At 40.1% G+C, this 19,319-nt stretch overlaps 1 protein-coding gene across 2 annotated transcripts in view; it reads right to left on the reverse strand.

The window, feature by feature from the left end:
• Positions 1 to 3,208: 3,208 nt before the first annotated feature.
• Positions 3,209 to 19,319, reverse strand: part of raly (RALY heterogeneous nuclear ribonucleoprotein) — a 194,346-nt gene continuing 178,235 nt past the window's right edge. For both annotated transcript variants that reach the window (XM_074678612.1, XM_074678601.1), the window contains exon 9: positions 3,209 to 4,391. The gene's annotated coding sequence lies outside the window, so the exon portion shown is untranslated. The remainder of the gene's footprint in view (positions 4,392 to 19,319) is intronic.

Raw genomic sequence — 19,319 nt, forward strand, 5'->3', positions numbered from 1 at the left:
ACAGCAAACACACACATTGGACAATAAAAACAGAGAAGATAGAGCAATGAGAGTTTCCTCTGAAAGAAAACAAGACTCCAGATTTTCAAACCCAATTTAATCATCAGACACAATCTGTTTCATCTCCTGAACGCAGCACAGTGGAGCTCACCTTCACAGACAGGTGATGAACCCGCAGGAACGGAAGTTATGGGAATAAAACACGTATATACAAGGATGCAGAATGTACGAACCAGATAATGTAACGCTGACACTGAAACATCTGAAACAAACCAGGAACATGATGGTGATGATGTCAGGATAACCCTCAAACAGCTGTTTACAAACTCTGTTACTGCTTTTTAACTCAAAGTAGCTGAATTTAAGTTTAACAAAGCTTGAAATTGGTAAACTCGAGTGTTTCTTCTTCAACTGTAACAGGAGAGACGAGGGAAGAGGAACAGGAGACTGATAGAGAGAGCAGGAGAAAGACAGAAGTGACCAGGAGGGATGAAAAACTGAAGAAAACTGTGGAGTAAAGAGACAAACGTGAGGATTTTGACCTTTTCAAACCTCATTTAACCTCACAGCCAAGATGAGAGCGGGTAAAGGCCTCTGTTATATGATTTACAGTCTGCAAAGTGTCAGAAAACACAGATTAGAAGTTGAGCTGTCTGTTTTTGAGAGACAGGTGCCCCCGCGCAAAGATTTCAACTTTATTCAGAAACGTCCAATTTCTATGCAGATGTGTAGCTCCAGGTCTGGCCCTGTTTCCACTAAGTGGTCCGGTTTGGATCAGTACAGTTTGGTACGGGTTGGATCAGTAAATCCTGATCCTGTTTGTGTTTCCACAGCCGTGACTTCTTGGTAGGCGGCGTGTAAGCTGGATTCTGATAACCACATCACGTAAAAGCGTGACGCCATAGCAGCAAGACACAATGTACCCGCTAATAAATCCAACGAAGAAGAAAAACATGACACAGTAAACAAAGAACGCTTTTGATGATGCCATTTTTCAATCAAAGAAGAAGCTCTTCAAAAAGTCGACTGGAGTTTTAAATATGGTGGGGTTATGTGTCGTTCTTTATTACTTCTGTCACACAGGAAGTGACGATTCTTTCCACCAATTAACAGACTACAGTGTTTTTACCTCCACCTTATTGGGACAATAAGTCTGGCACCCCAACAGAAGGGTACCAAAACCAAGGTCACCACAAAAACTGCTCCCCCTGGTGGCTGGCTGCAGTATAGGTTAAAAAATCCATCTCCCCAGTCATTCCAGATGGGCTGCGGTCAAACTTTAAAAAATTAATACACCTGGTAGAAATGATTCTCACGTCTGATTGTTGTGGTGATTTGAAGATATCATTTGGCTGTCTTGTGTTCAGGTCCTCTTTTTTCTGAAAAGTTTCGTTTTCATTAGTTAGTTGTTAGTTGTTTTAACAATGATTAACAGCTGCCTTTCTTATGTATTTTTTTCAGGGATTGTAAAATATGTTTGGAGGTAGAGTCAAGAAGTGATTAGACTCACGAAAGAAAAAAAACAAAACATTTTTATTATTTTTGCAGACTCTGGCTGCACAACTACTTCAATAGCTGCTCCTGTGACGGGAGAATTTTGGCTTTAAAACCGTACGATGGTAACAGGGTTCCTACAGTTTAAGGCAAGTTAAATTAAAGACTTTTTAAGACTTTTTTAATGATGTTGGAAATCAAATTTAAAAACAAGTCCACAACGAACCACAATTGAAACAAACAAAACTAACAAACAAAAACACCACATGAATTACTTGGGTTAGAGGCAATTTTAACCCAATGTTTATTTTACATAAAACATCACTTTTTACCTTTTTTTAACCCAATTTTTACAACTTTATGCCTATTTTGCCCCCATTCATCTCTTTTGGCCACTGTCACAACCATTTTTGGAATTTTTACAGTTTTTTTTTAATTTAATTTCAAATTTAATTCTCAATTTTGCTGCCATAATCAATTTTCCTAAGCCACTTTTGGATTTTTTTTGCCAATTTGTCCTGATTTTTTTCTCTCTCCAGGCACCCTAAGTAGAACCAAGACATGCATCTGCTTTAAAAGTTCCTTGTGCAACCACATCACTGTTTTCTTATTTCCGCTATTGTGATTACACGATTTTACCACAAGAGAAATTCAGGAAATTATTTAGAAAAATAGATGTTACTTAGTATATTTTTTTTACTTCAAACTGTCATAAATCTTACCAATGTGTTCAAATTTTTAAGACTTTTGAAATTCGGATTTAAGACTTTTTAATGCAAATTCAGGCCTTATTTTTAGAATTATGAATTCAATGCCTTTTAAGACTTTTCAAGGATCCGCAGGAACCCTGGGTAAATGGTGGAGCCACGCTGTCCACTCTATATACAGTCTATGTTTGGTAGTTTGGTGATCTGCTCTTGTTTTAGTCAAAGGGAATGCCACAAAAAGCGTGTTGTACTGAATTTGGCACACTTGGCACATAAGGACTCTAAAGAAATAGGCTGTCACTCCGAATGAGACTGTGAATCATATGCAGCAAGAGCTAAAAAGGACAGGATGAATGAAAAATGAAAGTTATCTTGAAAACAAGTCCCAACCCGACGACTGCAGATCCATCAGCTGGCAGGAGGTGTAGGAGGAGACGATGCAGTGGAAAAGCTTCGAGTCTGATTTCACGTAGTGTTGTTGTTGCTGGTCGAAGAGGGTGCAACGCCACAGCTTTTATTTCTGCATCTTTTTCTTTTACTGAATGTCGTTAAAAAATGTCAGGCATTTAGTTAAAAGTTTCTGTGTTGGAAAGTTGGAAAATACTAATGAATCACAGATTTGTGTGTCAAACGTTCGTACGCAGGATTTAGCCACAAATTTCTGCGTACACACTTTTTGTGAATGAAGCCCGTTGTTCTAATGGTATTGTGTGTTTTTTTTTTTTTTTTTGTCTGATTTAGACGTCCATATTTCTTTTTCTTTTTTAACTCAATGCACCAATTTTTACTTTTTTTTTTTTTAAGTGAAACACCTGCATTTTGTAATAACTGAAGCAATATGGAAGAACTCATTACATAATGCAGCAAAGTTGATAACATGTTATGTTTCAGAATTTTAAAACAAAATGTGGCGTTATTAAATAACTAAATGAGAAAATGATTACATAATAGTGTGTGCCACACACCTTAAAGCAGTCGCTTCCTTCTTCTTATCTTCCTCTAAGAATATATTGTTGATAGGGAGGTATTTTCTGTTTATGAAAGAGGATAAAGGCCACTGGAAAAAAAGGATTTTTTTTTCTTTATAGCTATTGTTTTATGAGATTAAAGTCAGAATAAATTATGACAATTTTTTTTCCCAGTGGCTTTAATCCTCTTCTGTCTCTGTAACTGTTTTTCTGTCTTTTATCTTTCATTTGACCATTTTAACTTTTACACTCACCTTGGCTGTATGACCATGAAAGAAGCCCACAGGACAAGATGAGATAAAGTCACCAGGAGTTTGAGGAAAAGGTCAAATACGAGGTGATGAGGTTTGTAAAATGGTCACACATTGGCTATAACTCAGTTGTGACGTATTTGACAGATTTGCTTCAGTAAAAACACAAACAAAGGGTAAAAATGAGGGACAGACGGTGAGTATGTTTGAAGACGAAGGGAGAAGAGGAGATAAAATGAGGAATAAAGTGAGTGTGGTGAGAGTTGGACCGTCTGGTTGGACCAAACCACATCTTTCTCTGAGTCTGAGACGTTTGCTTGAGGACTGATCGATGAAATCTGGACGTGTTGGGATCAGATTCAGAGCTGCCAGCTGACAGACACCCTCGTTTTAAAGTCCTCTTCCTGTAAAAACAGAACAGCGTGACTTGGTCTGATGTCCCACGCCGTCCTCTGACCGTATTTCCTCCCAACCCGCCTCACTGCGCCGTCTCCTCTCCGGTTGTTTCCAGCAGCAGATGACGTCCTGATGAGCTCGGCTTCTCCCCAAACGTGGCAGCCGTCCACCGCGGAGCTCCATGGTGTGTGTTTTTGAGTGTGTGTGTTTCTGAGTGTGTGTGTGTGAGGACCCTGGTGTTTAGCTACATCTGGGCGGCAGCCTGCTGTTTTACTGTCTCTGTGGCTCCGACGCAGCGCTGACTGGGATCCATCGCTCCGGCTTTGGTGTAACTCATCAGTTTATGGTGTGTCTGGCAGTCCCTCCTGCTGTTTAAGTATCTTTCTGTGGCTCTGACCAAGTGTCAAGTTTTGTCTCTCTGCTCTGTGTGTGTGTGTGTGTGTGTTTTATGAGTGTGAGTGTGTGCCTGGCTCCCTGCTGTTTGATGGTCTCTGTGTGCTGTTATCCAGTTTCCTCTCTGTTCCTGGGGCTCTCCTTCTCTCCTTCTCTCCTCCTCCCTCTGTGGTTCACTCCACCTGAGACAGAAAGAGAGGATCGTTACAACCATCACAGTCTACTTCAGCGATCAATCACACCTTCACATCAACATCAGGAAGTTAGGATTCTCTGAAGAAAACAACTCTGTTAATAAGAACAAAATAAATATTGACATCAGGATAAGAAGTAAGACATTACAATATAAGAGTTGCCTCCAAAGTTATGTTGTGTGTTTTTTTTTCTGCATTTTCTCTAATTCTTTGATAGTGTAACATTATAAATAACAAATTCAAAATAAACTTCATAAGGTCTATTTTTTTTTACATGTTGTAAAAGCCAATGTACAAATAACAGAATTAAATAAACATCCACAATCACATTAAGAGCAAAAAGAGTAATAACACCAATCAAAATAATAAACAATATGAATAGATATAACAGTAATTAATAAATAATAAATTAAATAATAATAATAAAGAAATTAGAAAAACTATCTACATTTGTGACTCAAAACCATTTGGATATTATTATTATTATTATTATTATTATTATTATTATTATTATTATTATTAATAATAATAATAATAATAATAATAATTATTATTATTATTTTCACTATTATTAGTAACAACAATCAAATCGAGAGCAATAAGAGTCATTTACACCAATTAAAATAATAAATAATAATAATTAACATAATAATAATAATAATAATTTATATGTAATAAATTAAATATTAATAAAACATAAAAAAATTATCTCTATTTGTTACTTATAAGATTTAATAATTATTATTTATCATATATATATTATATTATTGTGTAATTAATCATAATAATAAAAAAAATAAAGATAATAATAATAATTATTATTATAATAATAATAACAATTATTAAGTATTTAAAAAAATATATTCATAGTAGTAGTAGTATTATATCATTTTTACTTTAGCTATCATTATTGTTATATCTTTTTTCTTTTTAATATTGCTACTGTTAACAACAGTAATGTAATTATCTATATCAGTATCAAACAGGGCTTGGTACTAAATCAGGTACTTTTTTAGATACCGACTAATTCTGTCTGTTTTACCAAGGACTGATTCAAGTCGTAATATATTAAAATGGATTATTAAATATATTAGTTGACGAACTTTGAGATTTTAATTTTTTACAAATTAAAATTAATTACTAAGTGAACACAAAAAAATACCAAAAATTGGTTCCGTAGAGAACTGATACATAACGCAAAGTACCAGGCTTCGGTTCCATTTAATTCCAAGTTTAAAAGGTATTCATCCCTACTATGGATATTATGATTACCAGTAGCATTACAAAAATTTTGTCACGACTGTTTTTATTGATTTTTCTCTTATTTTTTTTGTCTTTTTTGTTTCTTTTTCTTAAGTAATCTTTGGCCATCATGTTTACATCAGTGCTACAACTATCGCTGCCATCACCACTTCACAACCCTTTCATCTTCCTACGTTTCTGTCTTGTATTGTTGCACAATAAATAAGTAAATAAATAAATGAATAAATAAATAAATACATACATACAATAACACCTTTTTTATTGTCTTTTACAGAGGCCTGTCTAAATGCGAGGATCTGTGCTTTAACACACTGTGCAGTGTCTGTTGGTGTCCATTCCCAATCTGCAGGGGGCGGTGTATCACAAACAAACGTCTACCAGAGTACCAAATAAAAGTCGAAGAAGTTTGCCTACACAATATAAGTTATTTTTCCAGGTGTTTTAAAATGATTTCTCCTTTGCTCAGAGTGGACGCAGTTTCACGCCATGAATTCTTTATCACTCAGTTGTCACGGCGATCTCTGTGTGAAGAGTCATACAGGTGCCTGTATTTCTGCACTTCCACCACTAGGAGATCCTGTTCTCCCGCCATCTTGTCAGAGCATGTCTGTCCTGCAGGTTAGAAATTTTCGAGTGTGCGCCATGTGGAAATTTTACTCGTGAATGGGACTGCGTGAGGGGGCCTAAGTGCGAAAATGACTTAATTCTTTTGCATTCTTCTTGATGGTAACACATAAGTGAATTTAGAGAAAGGTAGAGAAAGAAAAATTATGCACATGCTCACGGCTCAAAGCATTGCTGTAACTTCTCTGAGACACTAGATGGCCCTCTTCAGTCAATAACTTATGACAAAATAGCACATCGAGGTCAGGTGATGTGCGATTTTTACTTGTTTTCATTTTATGTCCAGAGATATCCAGACGCATTGACCATTTCAGAATCAAGCAGGTAGGAACATCTCAAGGAGGATCAGAGGAAACAGGATGAACCTGAAGCTTTGGAGCTTTTTGGCAAAAGCTGTGAATACATATGTACATAACATGTCTCCATTTTTTATTTTGAAAAGATTTGCAAAAACTAAGAAACTGTTTTTAACGTTGTGAATATGTTGATTCATTCAGCCAAACATGGCTAAACAAAAGACCAGGCAAGAAACATCAAGAATACACATCTGGCCTGGTTGATAATGAGCAGACTGTAAGTTTTTCTTCTTGTAAGCAACATTATACCACCTTCAGACAATACAGGTCTCTGGTCCACCTCTGGTTCTGTTATTTTCATCACACACACACACACACACACACGTATATAAAACTCACACAGTACACACTAATCATCGCTCTTAAAGCCGCGCTGCTCCCTTGGTCCGAATTAAAGTGAAACAGTAAAATATAATGAAGTGAGAAGTAGAATTTACGGTGTAAATATGCGAGGAAAATTGAGCTCAATGGCCAATCCTGGAACGAAAACAACAACGATAAAAAAACCTCAAGGCTTGTTTTCCAATCAGGGGAGCGTGCAAACGCCACAGGGCGCCTCAACGCCAACTGGTCTGAGCCTGTAAAATTAAACTAAAGTGTTGTGAATGTTAATTCAAAGCCCTAAAACACAGATAATCACCGTGGCTTTCAGTAAGGAGCTGTTTTATTACTCAATCAGGAAAAAAGGGCCAACTCAAGACCTACTTTTTCCTTTTCTTCCTGCTGTTAGCGCATTTAGAGGCACAGTGAGAGATTGAACAATGAAGAGAACAATGAGATCATCAGAGAGAGGGGGAAAGCTCTCTGAGGTGTCTGTGTTCACAGCTCTGCTGGTGAAGTCAGTCAGAGAGACGTCCGACATCGAGCCGGAGGAGTTTATAATTTGATTTTGAAGTCATGTTTTGTCATCTTGCTAAGCAGTCTGTTCAGTCTCTGTCTCCTGGATCCTGTCTGCTCACAGCAGGTGAAGCTCTTCCAATGGGGCCTTGGTGTCTGCTGTTAGCTCTGTTAGCCATGTCTGTGAATAGCATGATGCTACTCTGCCTTCTGGTATTCCCTCTGTTGCTGGGTTAGCACAGCTAGCTCGTCCATCTTATTGGAGATAGATCTTACGTTCCCAATAACGATGGATGGAAGGACAGGTCCATGTCGTCACTTCTTAGCTCACACCTGAGAACCAGCACGTCGTCCTCACCTCCTTCTCCTCTCCTTGTGGGGAAACATCCGGCCTTGCACCAGTTAGCATTGACATGCTACAGGCTGCTAACAGCTAATTTCACATGTAAACAATGCAGCCATGGTTACATGTAGGATCTCCAGACAAACACAGGAGAGAAAATATTAAAAATATCACTGAAGACAAAACCAAACGGACAGGACAGCACCTAGCAACAATAACAATAATAATAAATAATAATAATGAAACAGAAACTCTGTTTGCTCATATTTTTTACTTTATATTTCTGACTAGGTAATAAATTCAGCTCAAGCAAAGGAAAAAACAACATCGAAGTTTCAAATCAGTTGTGGAGGAACCCACTAATGGCATTATACTGCCAAAACTCAAGAGCACATATGAGATCCTTGCACATGTCTGCTGAGGAGCTGTGTGCACTTAAGTCTAGTTTACTCTTTCACTGCTCTTTCACAATGCCCACGTGCAGAGGCCCTTCTGTCTGCCAACTATAAAACAAACAATCTGAATTATTAGCTTGTTAGTCAGATTGTTTCTTTTTATAGTTTTTAGCAAATGTAAAGTTAGTTTCGCATAAAGAAAGCTAGTAAAATCAAAGAACTTGCATGAGGCCTATCAACAGTTTTTGCCATTCTTCTTGAATCTTCAAGGAGAATTTAACATTTCACTGTCCTTTCTCGTTTACTTCCTCCGGCCGAAAGACCATAGCCAATTATTTGAGATGAGGACATTGATTGCCAAATAGAAAGTCTGCAGGAGAAAGCTTTGCAAAGAGCCTCTGCGGGTGAGCATTCGTAAGCTGCTCATGCGGATGCTAGATTTAGTGTGCGCTTGGCTCCTCAACAGACGTGCGCTTGGATCTCATATTTGCTCTTGAATGACACATTTGAATCTCATATGCTCTTGAGTTTTGGCGAAATAACGCTGCCATTAGAGATGTTCGATACCAATTTCCTACTTGTTCTGGTGCTGTGTAAAAATCAGACTGGTATCGCCAATACTGATTTGTTGCCAATACTTAGTTTAAATACATGTAATGTGTCTGGTAAAGCTTAAAAAGAAAAATAGCCTTTTTGTGCCCTTCTAATCGTATCACTAAACTGAAATTGCCAGTACCAGAAACATGTATTTTTTTGTTGTTTATTCATGACCATATTTATCAATTCAAACAACTCGGACGGCAACAGAGCTCTGCATGTCACAAACAGCGTCTTGGCTGTTTGCTGAGCTAAAATAGCCTCACACCACTTCTTTTGCACTCTGCCTTTCTGTCCTATACAAACTGCAGACTAAAAGGGAGAGTTCGGATTTTTTTGACATGAACCTGTATGGCATCCTCATCTGTAGTTATGTACATCAGTGCTGTCTTACCCCTGTCAGCGTCCTGTGACCCGAGATCTGGTGCAGTTGTGGTCCAGACGAAAGTAGTCCGGTAACATGGCTGGGGTTACGAAAATAAAGTGTTTTTCCTCTCAAAACAAATTGTGTTCAAAAGAGTGATAAATTTGCATCACAAAACTGCAAACCGGAGAAAATTAAGACTCTGTTATTATGGCTCTGTGCTAAATGTAATGTCATCCTCACCAGGGTCGTAGTCAGACATGTTATCGTTAACTTTTTTAAGTTGTTATGACGGTGCCAACGCGTGAGCCGCAGTGATACGCACCAGAAAGTAGTGCCAATCGATAACGGAGTCTGACTTTTTTCCAGTTTGCAGTTTTGTGATGCAAATTTATCACCCTTTTGAACACAAACTGTTTTGAGAGGAAAAAATCTGATATCGGTCTGCATTCACGCTTTATTCAGAGAATTTTCAGCGCGTTGCTTTCCCACAAAATCACCGCTAAATAAGGCTCTAGTTCTCATCGTGTCTCTTCGTCCTGGCAGACTACCTGCGTTTGTTTACATCTGGCACGCCGTGCCGCGCGCGGACTGATACACTAAGCAGCGAGCGCCTTTAAGTTCCGTGGCGTTGCCCCTCTTCTCCATGCTTGTTTTGGTTACTCATCGTGTTTTTCTGCCAATTTCACTTCTGGTTCCACCGCGGTCAGCAACAGACATTTACAAAATAAAAGCATGTGAGCAACATAGATTGACGAGTTAACGAGGAAATAACGTGTTAACTTGCCCAGCACTAAAAAAAACGTAATATTTTGTTGGTTTCCATTTACCAGTTTTGTCCAGAGGGGGCGCCAGAAACAACACAACTGACTTATGTTTCCTGCACATGTTTGCTTCCAGTCAGACTCACACATGAAGACACAGGAGTTGAGTCGTGTCTGACAGACTCATTTTTTACCCACTTTTATGCTGATTACATTATGGCTGTTGCATTTTGTCTCAGTGGGGAGATTTTCCTGCATGAAGCTAAAGCCTGAAGCCACCACACCGATCATTTTTACCCAGAATGAAACGCAAACGTTAGCCACAAATACCTCCTAATCCTGTGCTCCCTCTGCAGACTGTTCTGCATGAGCAGGATGTGTCTGTGGAGACGCTTTGAGGGCTGCGGTCTTTGGTGTCGTTACAGAAAAACAAGACAAATAGAAATGGGAAAGAGCTCAGGAGTCAAATAAAAACATTAAGATATCGACACAGCTGCAGAGAGCCGCGGCAGAAGGCGGAGTTCACCACCACAAAAGCCAAACCTGGAAGATATTAGCCTTTCAGCCCGGACAGGGAGCGTTCCTGATTCCTCCTTGCGATAACTCAGCGAGGAACACGGGTCTGTTCCAGGTTAGTGACTCCCAGTGTCCAAGAAATGTGTGCATGATTCAGCAGAGAGATAAAGAGATCACAACGACTGATAAGTCAGTGACGGGAAAGCATCGGACAGGCACGGCTGCTACGAAGCAGATGCCGTCCTCCGCTGCGCTCTGCATGCAGAGACGGACTCGACAGCTGGAAGGATTTAAAGCGTCAGCCCGAAGAGCACGACTGCGTCAGCCACATGCAGGTAGCGTGAAACGCCGGCGTGAAACACACGAGGCAGTGATGAATCAAGTCCAACCTGAGTGCAGGACATTCCTCTGTGCACGCCGATCATTCGTTACCTGACGTATGCAACAGAGGAGGAGAAAGTCTGCTCGATGTGAGGAACCATTTTCTTTATCCCCGTGGAGAAAGAGAAAAACTAATCTCCTCTTATCTCACTTCAGCTCTTGTCCAGCTCCTCCATAAGATTTCTGGGATAAATACACAGCTGGGAGGGAAAATGTAAATATGAAAGCAGCGCTGACAGCCCTGAGGAGCAGGAAACTGTGTGGAAACATGTGCAAACTGCAGTTCCTCTAGTGTCCACTAGGGGCTGGCTCCAGAAGAAGCAGAAACCGCATACACACTCATTCGAAAAAGCTTTATACCAATTGTTTATTTCCTCCTCATGATTTCAGAAGTTAGCTGATCGACATCCAGAGACCTCAATTTAATTGTAATTGTTTCCTGCGTCTGTAAAAGTAAATGTTTTTCAGCAGGGGGAGGCGGGGTCAATCAAAGTCATGCTCGTAAACTACTGTGGGTGAGAGCGGTGTGCTCTTTGGATGAGAGCCCAGCATGGATATGAGGAGAAGATGTAAGTCGGAAAACTTCAGGCAGCTCACGCTCCAACTGAGGATGTGTCGCAGTAGTTCAGGAAGAGAGAGAGGCGCCATCGCGGGAAAAGATGACGGAGATCATGGAGAGGATCAAAGGATGGAGCGCCTGAGATGAATGTAATAAAAAAAAAGTACGTTTTGTCTGATTTTTGGATCTAAAACAGGAAAAGACATAAAAGAAGAGAGTCCACTCTTCTTAGGTAGTGTTTACATAGTCAGAGAAAACAAGATTATTGGGTCTTGAAAGATCGTTCAAGATGCTCTGAAAATGGTGGCAGCAAATGAGTTAATCTTGGGTTGATTTTTAAAAAAGTATCAATTTATAGTGTAATTAATAATCTAATCAACACGTTAAAATGACAGCCCTAGTTTTCTACATTTTCTTGATAAAAAAAGTGAAACGCCTGCATTTTATAAAAACTAATGCAGCACAGATTTTTAAGTGTTGCGTTCAAGAATTTTATTACATAATGTGCTGAAGTTTGCATAATTGGAGGAAGAGGCAGGTGAACTGTTGCTGTTAATGCCTGAACTCCACCTCTTTGCTCACCTGAGCTTGACTACAGTTCGGTTGAGTCATCAGTAGCCACGTTCACATGGACCCAAATTTTCCGCTTGCATTAGTTTTTTTTTTGCTCAAACAGAAAGAATTTAACCTGTGTATACACCTCACTCTGTGAGAAAAGTGTCAATCTGAATGGACATTGAATTGGTTTCACAGGGGAGGAATATTCCTTTCCCCAAACCAATTGAGGTATCATGTATCCACTCAAATGGAAAGTTGTCAGGGTGCGTTCTTTCAGTGCATGCTCAGATATGACGTAAGACGCAACTAGAGACGTTCCTCAACTTTAAAAATGGCGGCGAGCAGTCAGCACTGGAGGAAAGTTTGCTTTTGATCCAAACTTTGAGAGAAATGAACATAAATTCAAGACTGGACGGACGACAAACTCGCAATTTGGAGCATTGCAACACCGTGATAAACAAACTGTCGTCCTCCAGCTTTGATAAATCTCGTGATGTTTACGTTTTTCTGCGCATGCCCCATTGACTATTCTGTTTGATATTAGTTGTACATGTAGACCAGAGATTGGAATATTCCTTTCTATGTTTACTATTGTTTTCAGAAAAGTCATTCGGAAAGATTCCATTCAGAAAGACCCATTAGTGTTAGGCCTTATTTAGCCGTGTTTTTGTGTGAAAGCAACGCGCTGAAAATTCTCTAAATAAAGCATCAATGCAGACCAATATCAGATTTTTTTGGTGAGAGTCCGTTTATTTGTGTTTTTGGTCAAGTAAAATATGGCCCCGTCTGAGTGCAGAGGAAACCAGCAGAGGAGCAGGGAGGGGGTGTTTGGTGCGAGTGCTCTGGGCTTCTGCTGCACAAAAACACTGCTGTAGGGGTAATTTCTGCTCTAAACCTTGTGATAGGACCCAACTTGTTCCATCCTGGAGTATCACTTTAAGGGGTGTTCCAGTTCTCTGTAAGATCAAGGTGTAGAGCTACACAGCCCCTGAAATGAAGACAAACCAGCACCTCACTTGAAACCAAGGGCTATGACAAATTTTTAACAGATATCCAATCCTATGCTACCCCACGTAAATATTAGTCTGGCTGGATTTGTTATTTTGAAATCGCTCGTTATAACAATCTAGCTAACACTGCTATAGCTACAGCTTTAGCTAATAAAAGCTATAGCGATGTCAAAACAGACTTCACTACAATGAACTGCATTTCATGAATGATCAGACAGACAGGAGCTGCTTTAGCTACATGAGCTATGATAAGCTAGCGTTACAGTATTCAGAAGCTACATGATAGAGCTTCTGAATACTGTAGCATTAGCTTGACGTTGGCTGTCATAGCTTAGCTGTCTCATCACTTATCACTCGTAGTAAAATATGCTGTGAATGAGTCGCCCTAATCTGACATCAGTTTATCATCACTGTGTGAAAATGCGGTCGCTCCGAGAGCAAAGCGTCTGATTTTGGATCCTGGTGATGGATCGTGGGCTTTGTAGGGGATCAGGCTCCAGGGTTTCTGAGGCCTTTCATGTGGGAAAAGCGATGCTGCAGCAGGACCTGCTGTCTCCTGACCTCCTGCGGTTGGTGAAACATAACTCACAGAGTCCTCTGCAGGGTGCTCCTCATGTGGAGGAAGGCACAGCGCACCACACGGTTTCCTTTTTTCAGAGCGTTGGTATTTAACAGATCCAGGTGTGACATTTTTATTGAGGTTAAGCTCAAATTCTGCTCCTTCGTTTCCTGTCAGATCATTCATCCCCACCCCTGAGGCGTGTGGAGTCCACTTCACTTATCACATTTTTCCTCTTATGAAAACCGTGCAGAAAGTGGTTTCATCCTGTCAGCCCGCCCAACAGGCAGAGCGCCATAAACACAGATGCTCAGCTTGCACGGTGACGCTGAGGCAGGTGGACGCCCAGTAGATCATCCCAGATCAAAGATGGCGCAAATCCATCAACTTACTTGATGCACCGCAAACAGAAAAACAAAAAGGATTTGACGTAATCATTTTTGATCGCTCGCAGTCTCCTCGAGGCCTCCTCCAGGTTTCTACGAGTCAGACACAACCCAACGTACGACCTGTGGATTCATGAATGTGGTGCAGCAGATATCGGAGCATCGTCCACCAAATGTTGCAGTTGACGAGATAACCGTTGGTTTTCAGGATGTGTGACCTTCACTTAAAGACTTGGGGATGGATCCTTTTTCAACCACAGGAACTTTTCCCTGGAACTAGGAACTTTTTGAGGAGCTATATGTGAGAAATCAGGGTCTAAATTTGGCTCTGGGGTTCCACAATACCCTCCACAATAAGCTGACCTCCAGCTGTGATGGTCTTGGTTTAGTTCCTCCTAACCAATGGTCTTCTCTGAGCCTGATAGTGTGAATGTGTCTCTGTCAGCTCCTGGTGTTCCAGTTTAAAGAGTGACCCTGTAAACTGGAGACCTTCAGCTGAACGTGTCAGTGGAGATCAAAGTTACAGCAGCTGTTCAGACACAGAAGAAGTCCTGGGGAAGTCATCCTGGTTTAGTTTGATTTACGTCTTCTTATTGGATCAAGATTTAATGAGGATCTAAAGCTGTTTGAGAAGGATGCATCCCGCTCAGAGTCCTCGATCAACGGCTCGTTTTGAAGCTCAAACACGGCTCCATCTCTGGGTCTTCATGCTTTAAACGGGGGAGCTCTCTGATTTATGAAGTTCTCTTCAACTGAAAGCATTTCTTTTTTCTAAATCTTACTTCACATGCTTCAAAATCCATCAAAGTCTTAATCTGTAATGATGGTTTTGGGTCCTCTCCCTCCCTTCTTATTCAATGGGCTATTCCATGTTACAACACATCTGAACATTTGATTCAGGAAGAAAGTGATAAAAACACTTTTTTCCCCCATTTTTTTCTTATTTTCAACCAAGTGGGAAATAAAAACAATGTTGCTCTGAGATCTGAGATAAACATATAAGACTTTTAGGATTTAAAGGACTTTATCCAGCCCAGGAAACAGGATCATTTTCTCAAAATCAAACTTTTAGAGTTGGTGATAAACATTATTGTACAAATTCTCTTTTTTGGATACTAAAATAATAGTACCAAAAAGTATGGTAACTGTAAATATCACCTCTTTCAGTAGATTTGTTTCCAGTTTTATGTTGTGCTTGATATTTACATATTTTTTCTTTACTAAATTATTTTTTTCAATATTTACCTATTGTAATGTTTTTCACTTCATACTTTCTTGTTTGTTCCTGTTACTCTGTAAATTCCCCACTGTGGGACAAATAAGCTGTCAATGGACCATAAAAGATTTCAAATCCAGGACAAAGTGGACTAAATGATGGATTCACTTTTTTCTAAATCAAACTAAAGTACAGAACTTGAGGAAATGCATTTAGTTGTGTTAAGTTACCATGTACAAGATTAGCACTGTCTCATGCCTTGATTCTGGGAAAGAGACAGTGGACCCAGGGAAGGCCAGTCTAGCTCTGAGGAAGAGGAGTTAAAAGGACATGGAGGGCCCCATTGACTGGGTTTGCCTTGGGCCCCCAAACGACTAAATACGCCCCTGTAATGACTAATGGGCTAACACCAACCTATGACCAATTGACAACCAAATACTGACCGAAAACCAGCAATCCATGGATGACTAACTAGCAGCTGACCAACAATAGACTGACCAATGACTGACGGACAACCCACTGATGAACAACCAACGACCAACTGACAAGCCACTAATGACCAAGGCTGTGTCTGAAACCACTCCCTATTCACCTGATAGTGGATACACCATTTTGTATTGATGTCAACTCAATGTATCCCACAATGCATTTCAAAAAGTAGTGTATTGGCGATGCAGAAGAAACAACTGATAACATGACACATCACATCCTGTCAAAAAAATAAAACTTAACTATGTGTTTAACTCTTGGACGAGTGTGTCTCACAACTCAGAGCGGAGAAATACACAACACAGACGTTCGCCGCTGAACCGTCAATCAATTCAGCAATGCGGTGATGTGTTCACTGAACCTTGTAATTCTCAAACACAGCATAAGTTGCTGTGCCAATTCATGGTTTGTGCTATTGTGGAAAAATACACTTGGCCTGGTGTTTGAAAAAAATTATAACTTTAAATCGACAAAAGAGTTAAAAAGTAATTTTGTCCCTGCCACTACATCTACTTCACTATAAAGTGAGTAGGGAGGAGGGAATCAGTTATTTGGGACATAACCCGAGTGACGACCAGTGATTGATGACTGACTAATGACTGACCAATTGATGACCAACTGAGGCTAGCCGGGGACCTGCCCACCAGCCAACGAGTGACCAGGGACCGGCCTTACCAGCTGATGTGAGACTTACATAAAATTAATATGATTGCTGAACTTGAATTTGGTGTTTGCAGGGATCGGTGTCGAGGAAAACTTTAAGGGCTCTAATTTCATGGCGCAGCTCAGGGGGCGCAAGCCTGGCGCACCCCGAGCAGTGTTAATTTCTTGCGTCGCACTGCCGTGTGCTGCTAATTTGACAATTTGATAGACCATCTGCACAGAGATGGGTGTGACTGCGCACCAGGGGGAGGTGTCGGCAGATTCATGTTGGCGCAGTGACAATTTTGTGCCAAAAACAGCACAGAAAGTGCGCTGAAAGCTCGCCAGCTCCAACCTGGTCTATTCTCGGCGCAAAGCAGAGTGCACCCTCCGCAGCTGTAATTTGGTGACAGGCGCACATGTGCACACGTCATCAAAGCCTCAGAGGCAGGTTTCCAGAGTGTCAGGCACATTTTAATGCAATAAACAATCACAGCAATCACTATTTAATGTAACCGTCTGAACCAGCATATACATTTATATCTATATTAATTTTCCTGTCACACCTGATGTCAGATTGAAGCCGTTTGTCATAATGGAAAGTTAACCTGACGGCAGCTGGAAGTTTGATGCACATCTTACAATTAAACAATAAACAGCCTTAACATCTGATACTGAGTATATATCTGGCTTCTCTCATTTCATTTAATTCAAAGAAAAGAGGGAGAGAAAAGACGAAGAAAAAAGAGACAAAATAAATGTTTGTCACTCAGGATTTACCCGTGATTTCCCATATTTCTCTGTTTTAGTCTTTATTTTTAACCTGATCTAAAAAGATGGAGTACATTATTGTAAGGAGGATGAGGTGGAGACACTGGGAGAGTATACAGTATATCACCAAAGGTTCTGCTATTTGGTGATGACAAACCAGGAGTGCAGGTGGATCAAAAGTATTCTGAATGGATAAGCCAGCTGTGTAACTGTCTCTTCATTTTGTTCTCCTATTAATGACAAAGGAACAGATTAAATCTGTCCCAGGAGCTGGACCGCACGGTGACGCGCTTCGTGTCCTCCGATGCGCCCCGCTGTCGGCGGTGCTGGGGATCCGTCAGACCAATCAGATGCTGCGCCTCGGCTGCAGCGCATTTAAAGATGAGGAGAGGCGCTCATTTGATTGGTGAAAACAGCGCTCGGCTGTGTTAAACCCACTCACGGCTTTTCTCCTCCCTCTCTGCCATTTGTGCGGAGGGAGGCGTGGACACGCTCCTCTGCGCCTTGACTGCGCCTCTCTTGGCACTGCAGGAAACTTGCAAAGTGCGCCAGTCACACCCTGTCCGCACGGCAAAGGCCGGCGCAGAGCAGGTGCCTGCGCTTGCGCCTGGTCTATGGTCTCAGAGCCCTAAGACTTTCAGACCACAACCAAACCTGTGTTGAACAACCGTCTCCTGCAAATGAGACAGAAAAACAAACAGAGAAACAAAAAAAAAAGTAGATTGAAAGCTCAGGTGCTGCATCCTCTGAAGGACCTGAATGAAAACACACTTCAAACTCAGCTCAAAACTAGTCTCATAATTTAATCTGGATAGTTTGGGCTGATCTAAAGAGAGGTTTTGTATTTCGTTATGCTTATTCATATATTTAGATTCCAGTCTGAGCCATGTTTTAAAAACCATATCCATGCACATTTCCCAACTCTTTCCATGCGGTTTCAGTTTGCACCGTAACGCTGGATTAGAAAAGACATCTTTACTGCCCACTCTGGTGGAAACTCACCCTCAGCTTCAAAGCAGGACATCTGGTGTCATAAAAAGGGGAATAAAACAAAGCAGCAAGGGACATGACGACATGCATACACCAGTTAACTTCCTTTTGACAAAGTTAGGACAGAAGTGATAAATAACGCAGCAGGAGGAAGAGGAGAGGAGGAAGAGGTGGACAGAGGTACTGATGAGAGAGCAGCAGTCTGTATTTCCTGTTATCACAAAGATAAAATACGTGATTGAGTGATTCTGACTTTTCTCCCTCTGTGAGAGCAGCTCTAAGGAGCAAAAGCAGCAACAGGATAAGTGGCAGATTTATAAACTGGAACAAATAGAAACGCCGACTCGCTCAAACTCCTGCTGGCTGATCCTTCAACCTCCTGTGCCAACGATACTTCCATTTCCATCCCTTAAAATGAGTTACGCTGTTTTTCATTTACTTACTTTTTCCATCCCTCTCTGCAGGGTCATGGCTGTAAGTTATGAACTGTAAATAAAAACTGGTGTTGGAGGAATAACAACGCAGGAGACGGTAATGAGCGCAGAGGTCAGCTACAAGGCTTCAGGACGTCAATCCTGATAGGTGTGTGAATTATATAAAAAAACTGTCAGTAAGATCGGTAAATCCTGATCCTGTCTGCGTTCCAACAGCCAACTGTGACCTTCTTGACAGGTGGTGTGAAATCCTTATGGCACTAACAACTAGGCAATAGCGTGACAGTATGTCTGGCACCCTGACACCCTTGTTAAAATGTTTATCAACTGTAAAATCCACTGATTTGAAATTAGTGAATATATCTACAAATGTTTTGAAACGCATACATTTTTTTTCATGATATTAACCAAAAAAACACAGTTTAATTCAACTATGCATGAAGATGCTTAGGCCCATGTAGCCCACAGGAGAGGACATGTCTGTAATTTTATAAAGAGAATCAAATATTTTAAATAAATAAATAAATAAAAATAAGTAATAATAATAATTTGAAAAAAAAGTAAAATATTTCAAAAATATTTGAAAAAATAAAAAAACTGATATTAAAAAAATATCTGAAAAAATAAAATGATAAACAAATAAATAAAATACATAATTATATTGATAGAATCAAACATTCAATAAATAAACAAGAAAATAAATGAAAATAAATACATAAATAAATAAATAAATTCATAAATAAATAAATTATACATGAAAAAAAAATCAAGTTATTCTTCATGGATTTCAAAAAGATAAAAAACAAATAAATCTTTTTGACTCTGGCAGTTGTATGTGATGTTGCAGAGGTTTAGTGCTCCG

The sequence above is a fragment of the Halichoeres trimaculatus genome, unplaced genomic scaffold, assembly GCF_033239565.1.
Source record: "Halichoeres trimaculatus isolate MK-OKI-2021-1 unplaced genomic scaffold, fHalTri1.1 fHalTri1_scaffold_1, whole genome shotgun sequence".
Taxonomy (NCBI): Eukaryota; Metazoa; Chordata; class Actinopteri; order Labriformes; family Labridae; genus Halichoeres; species Halichoeres trimaculatus.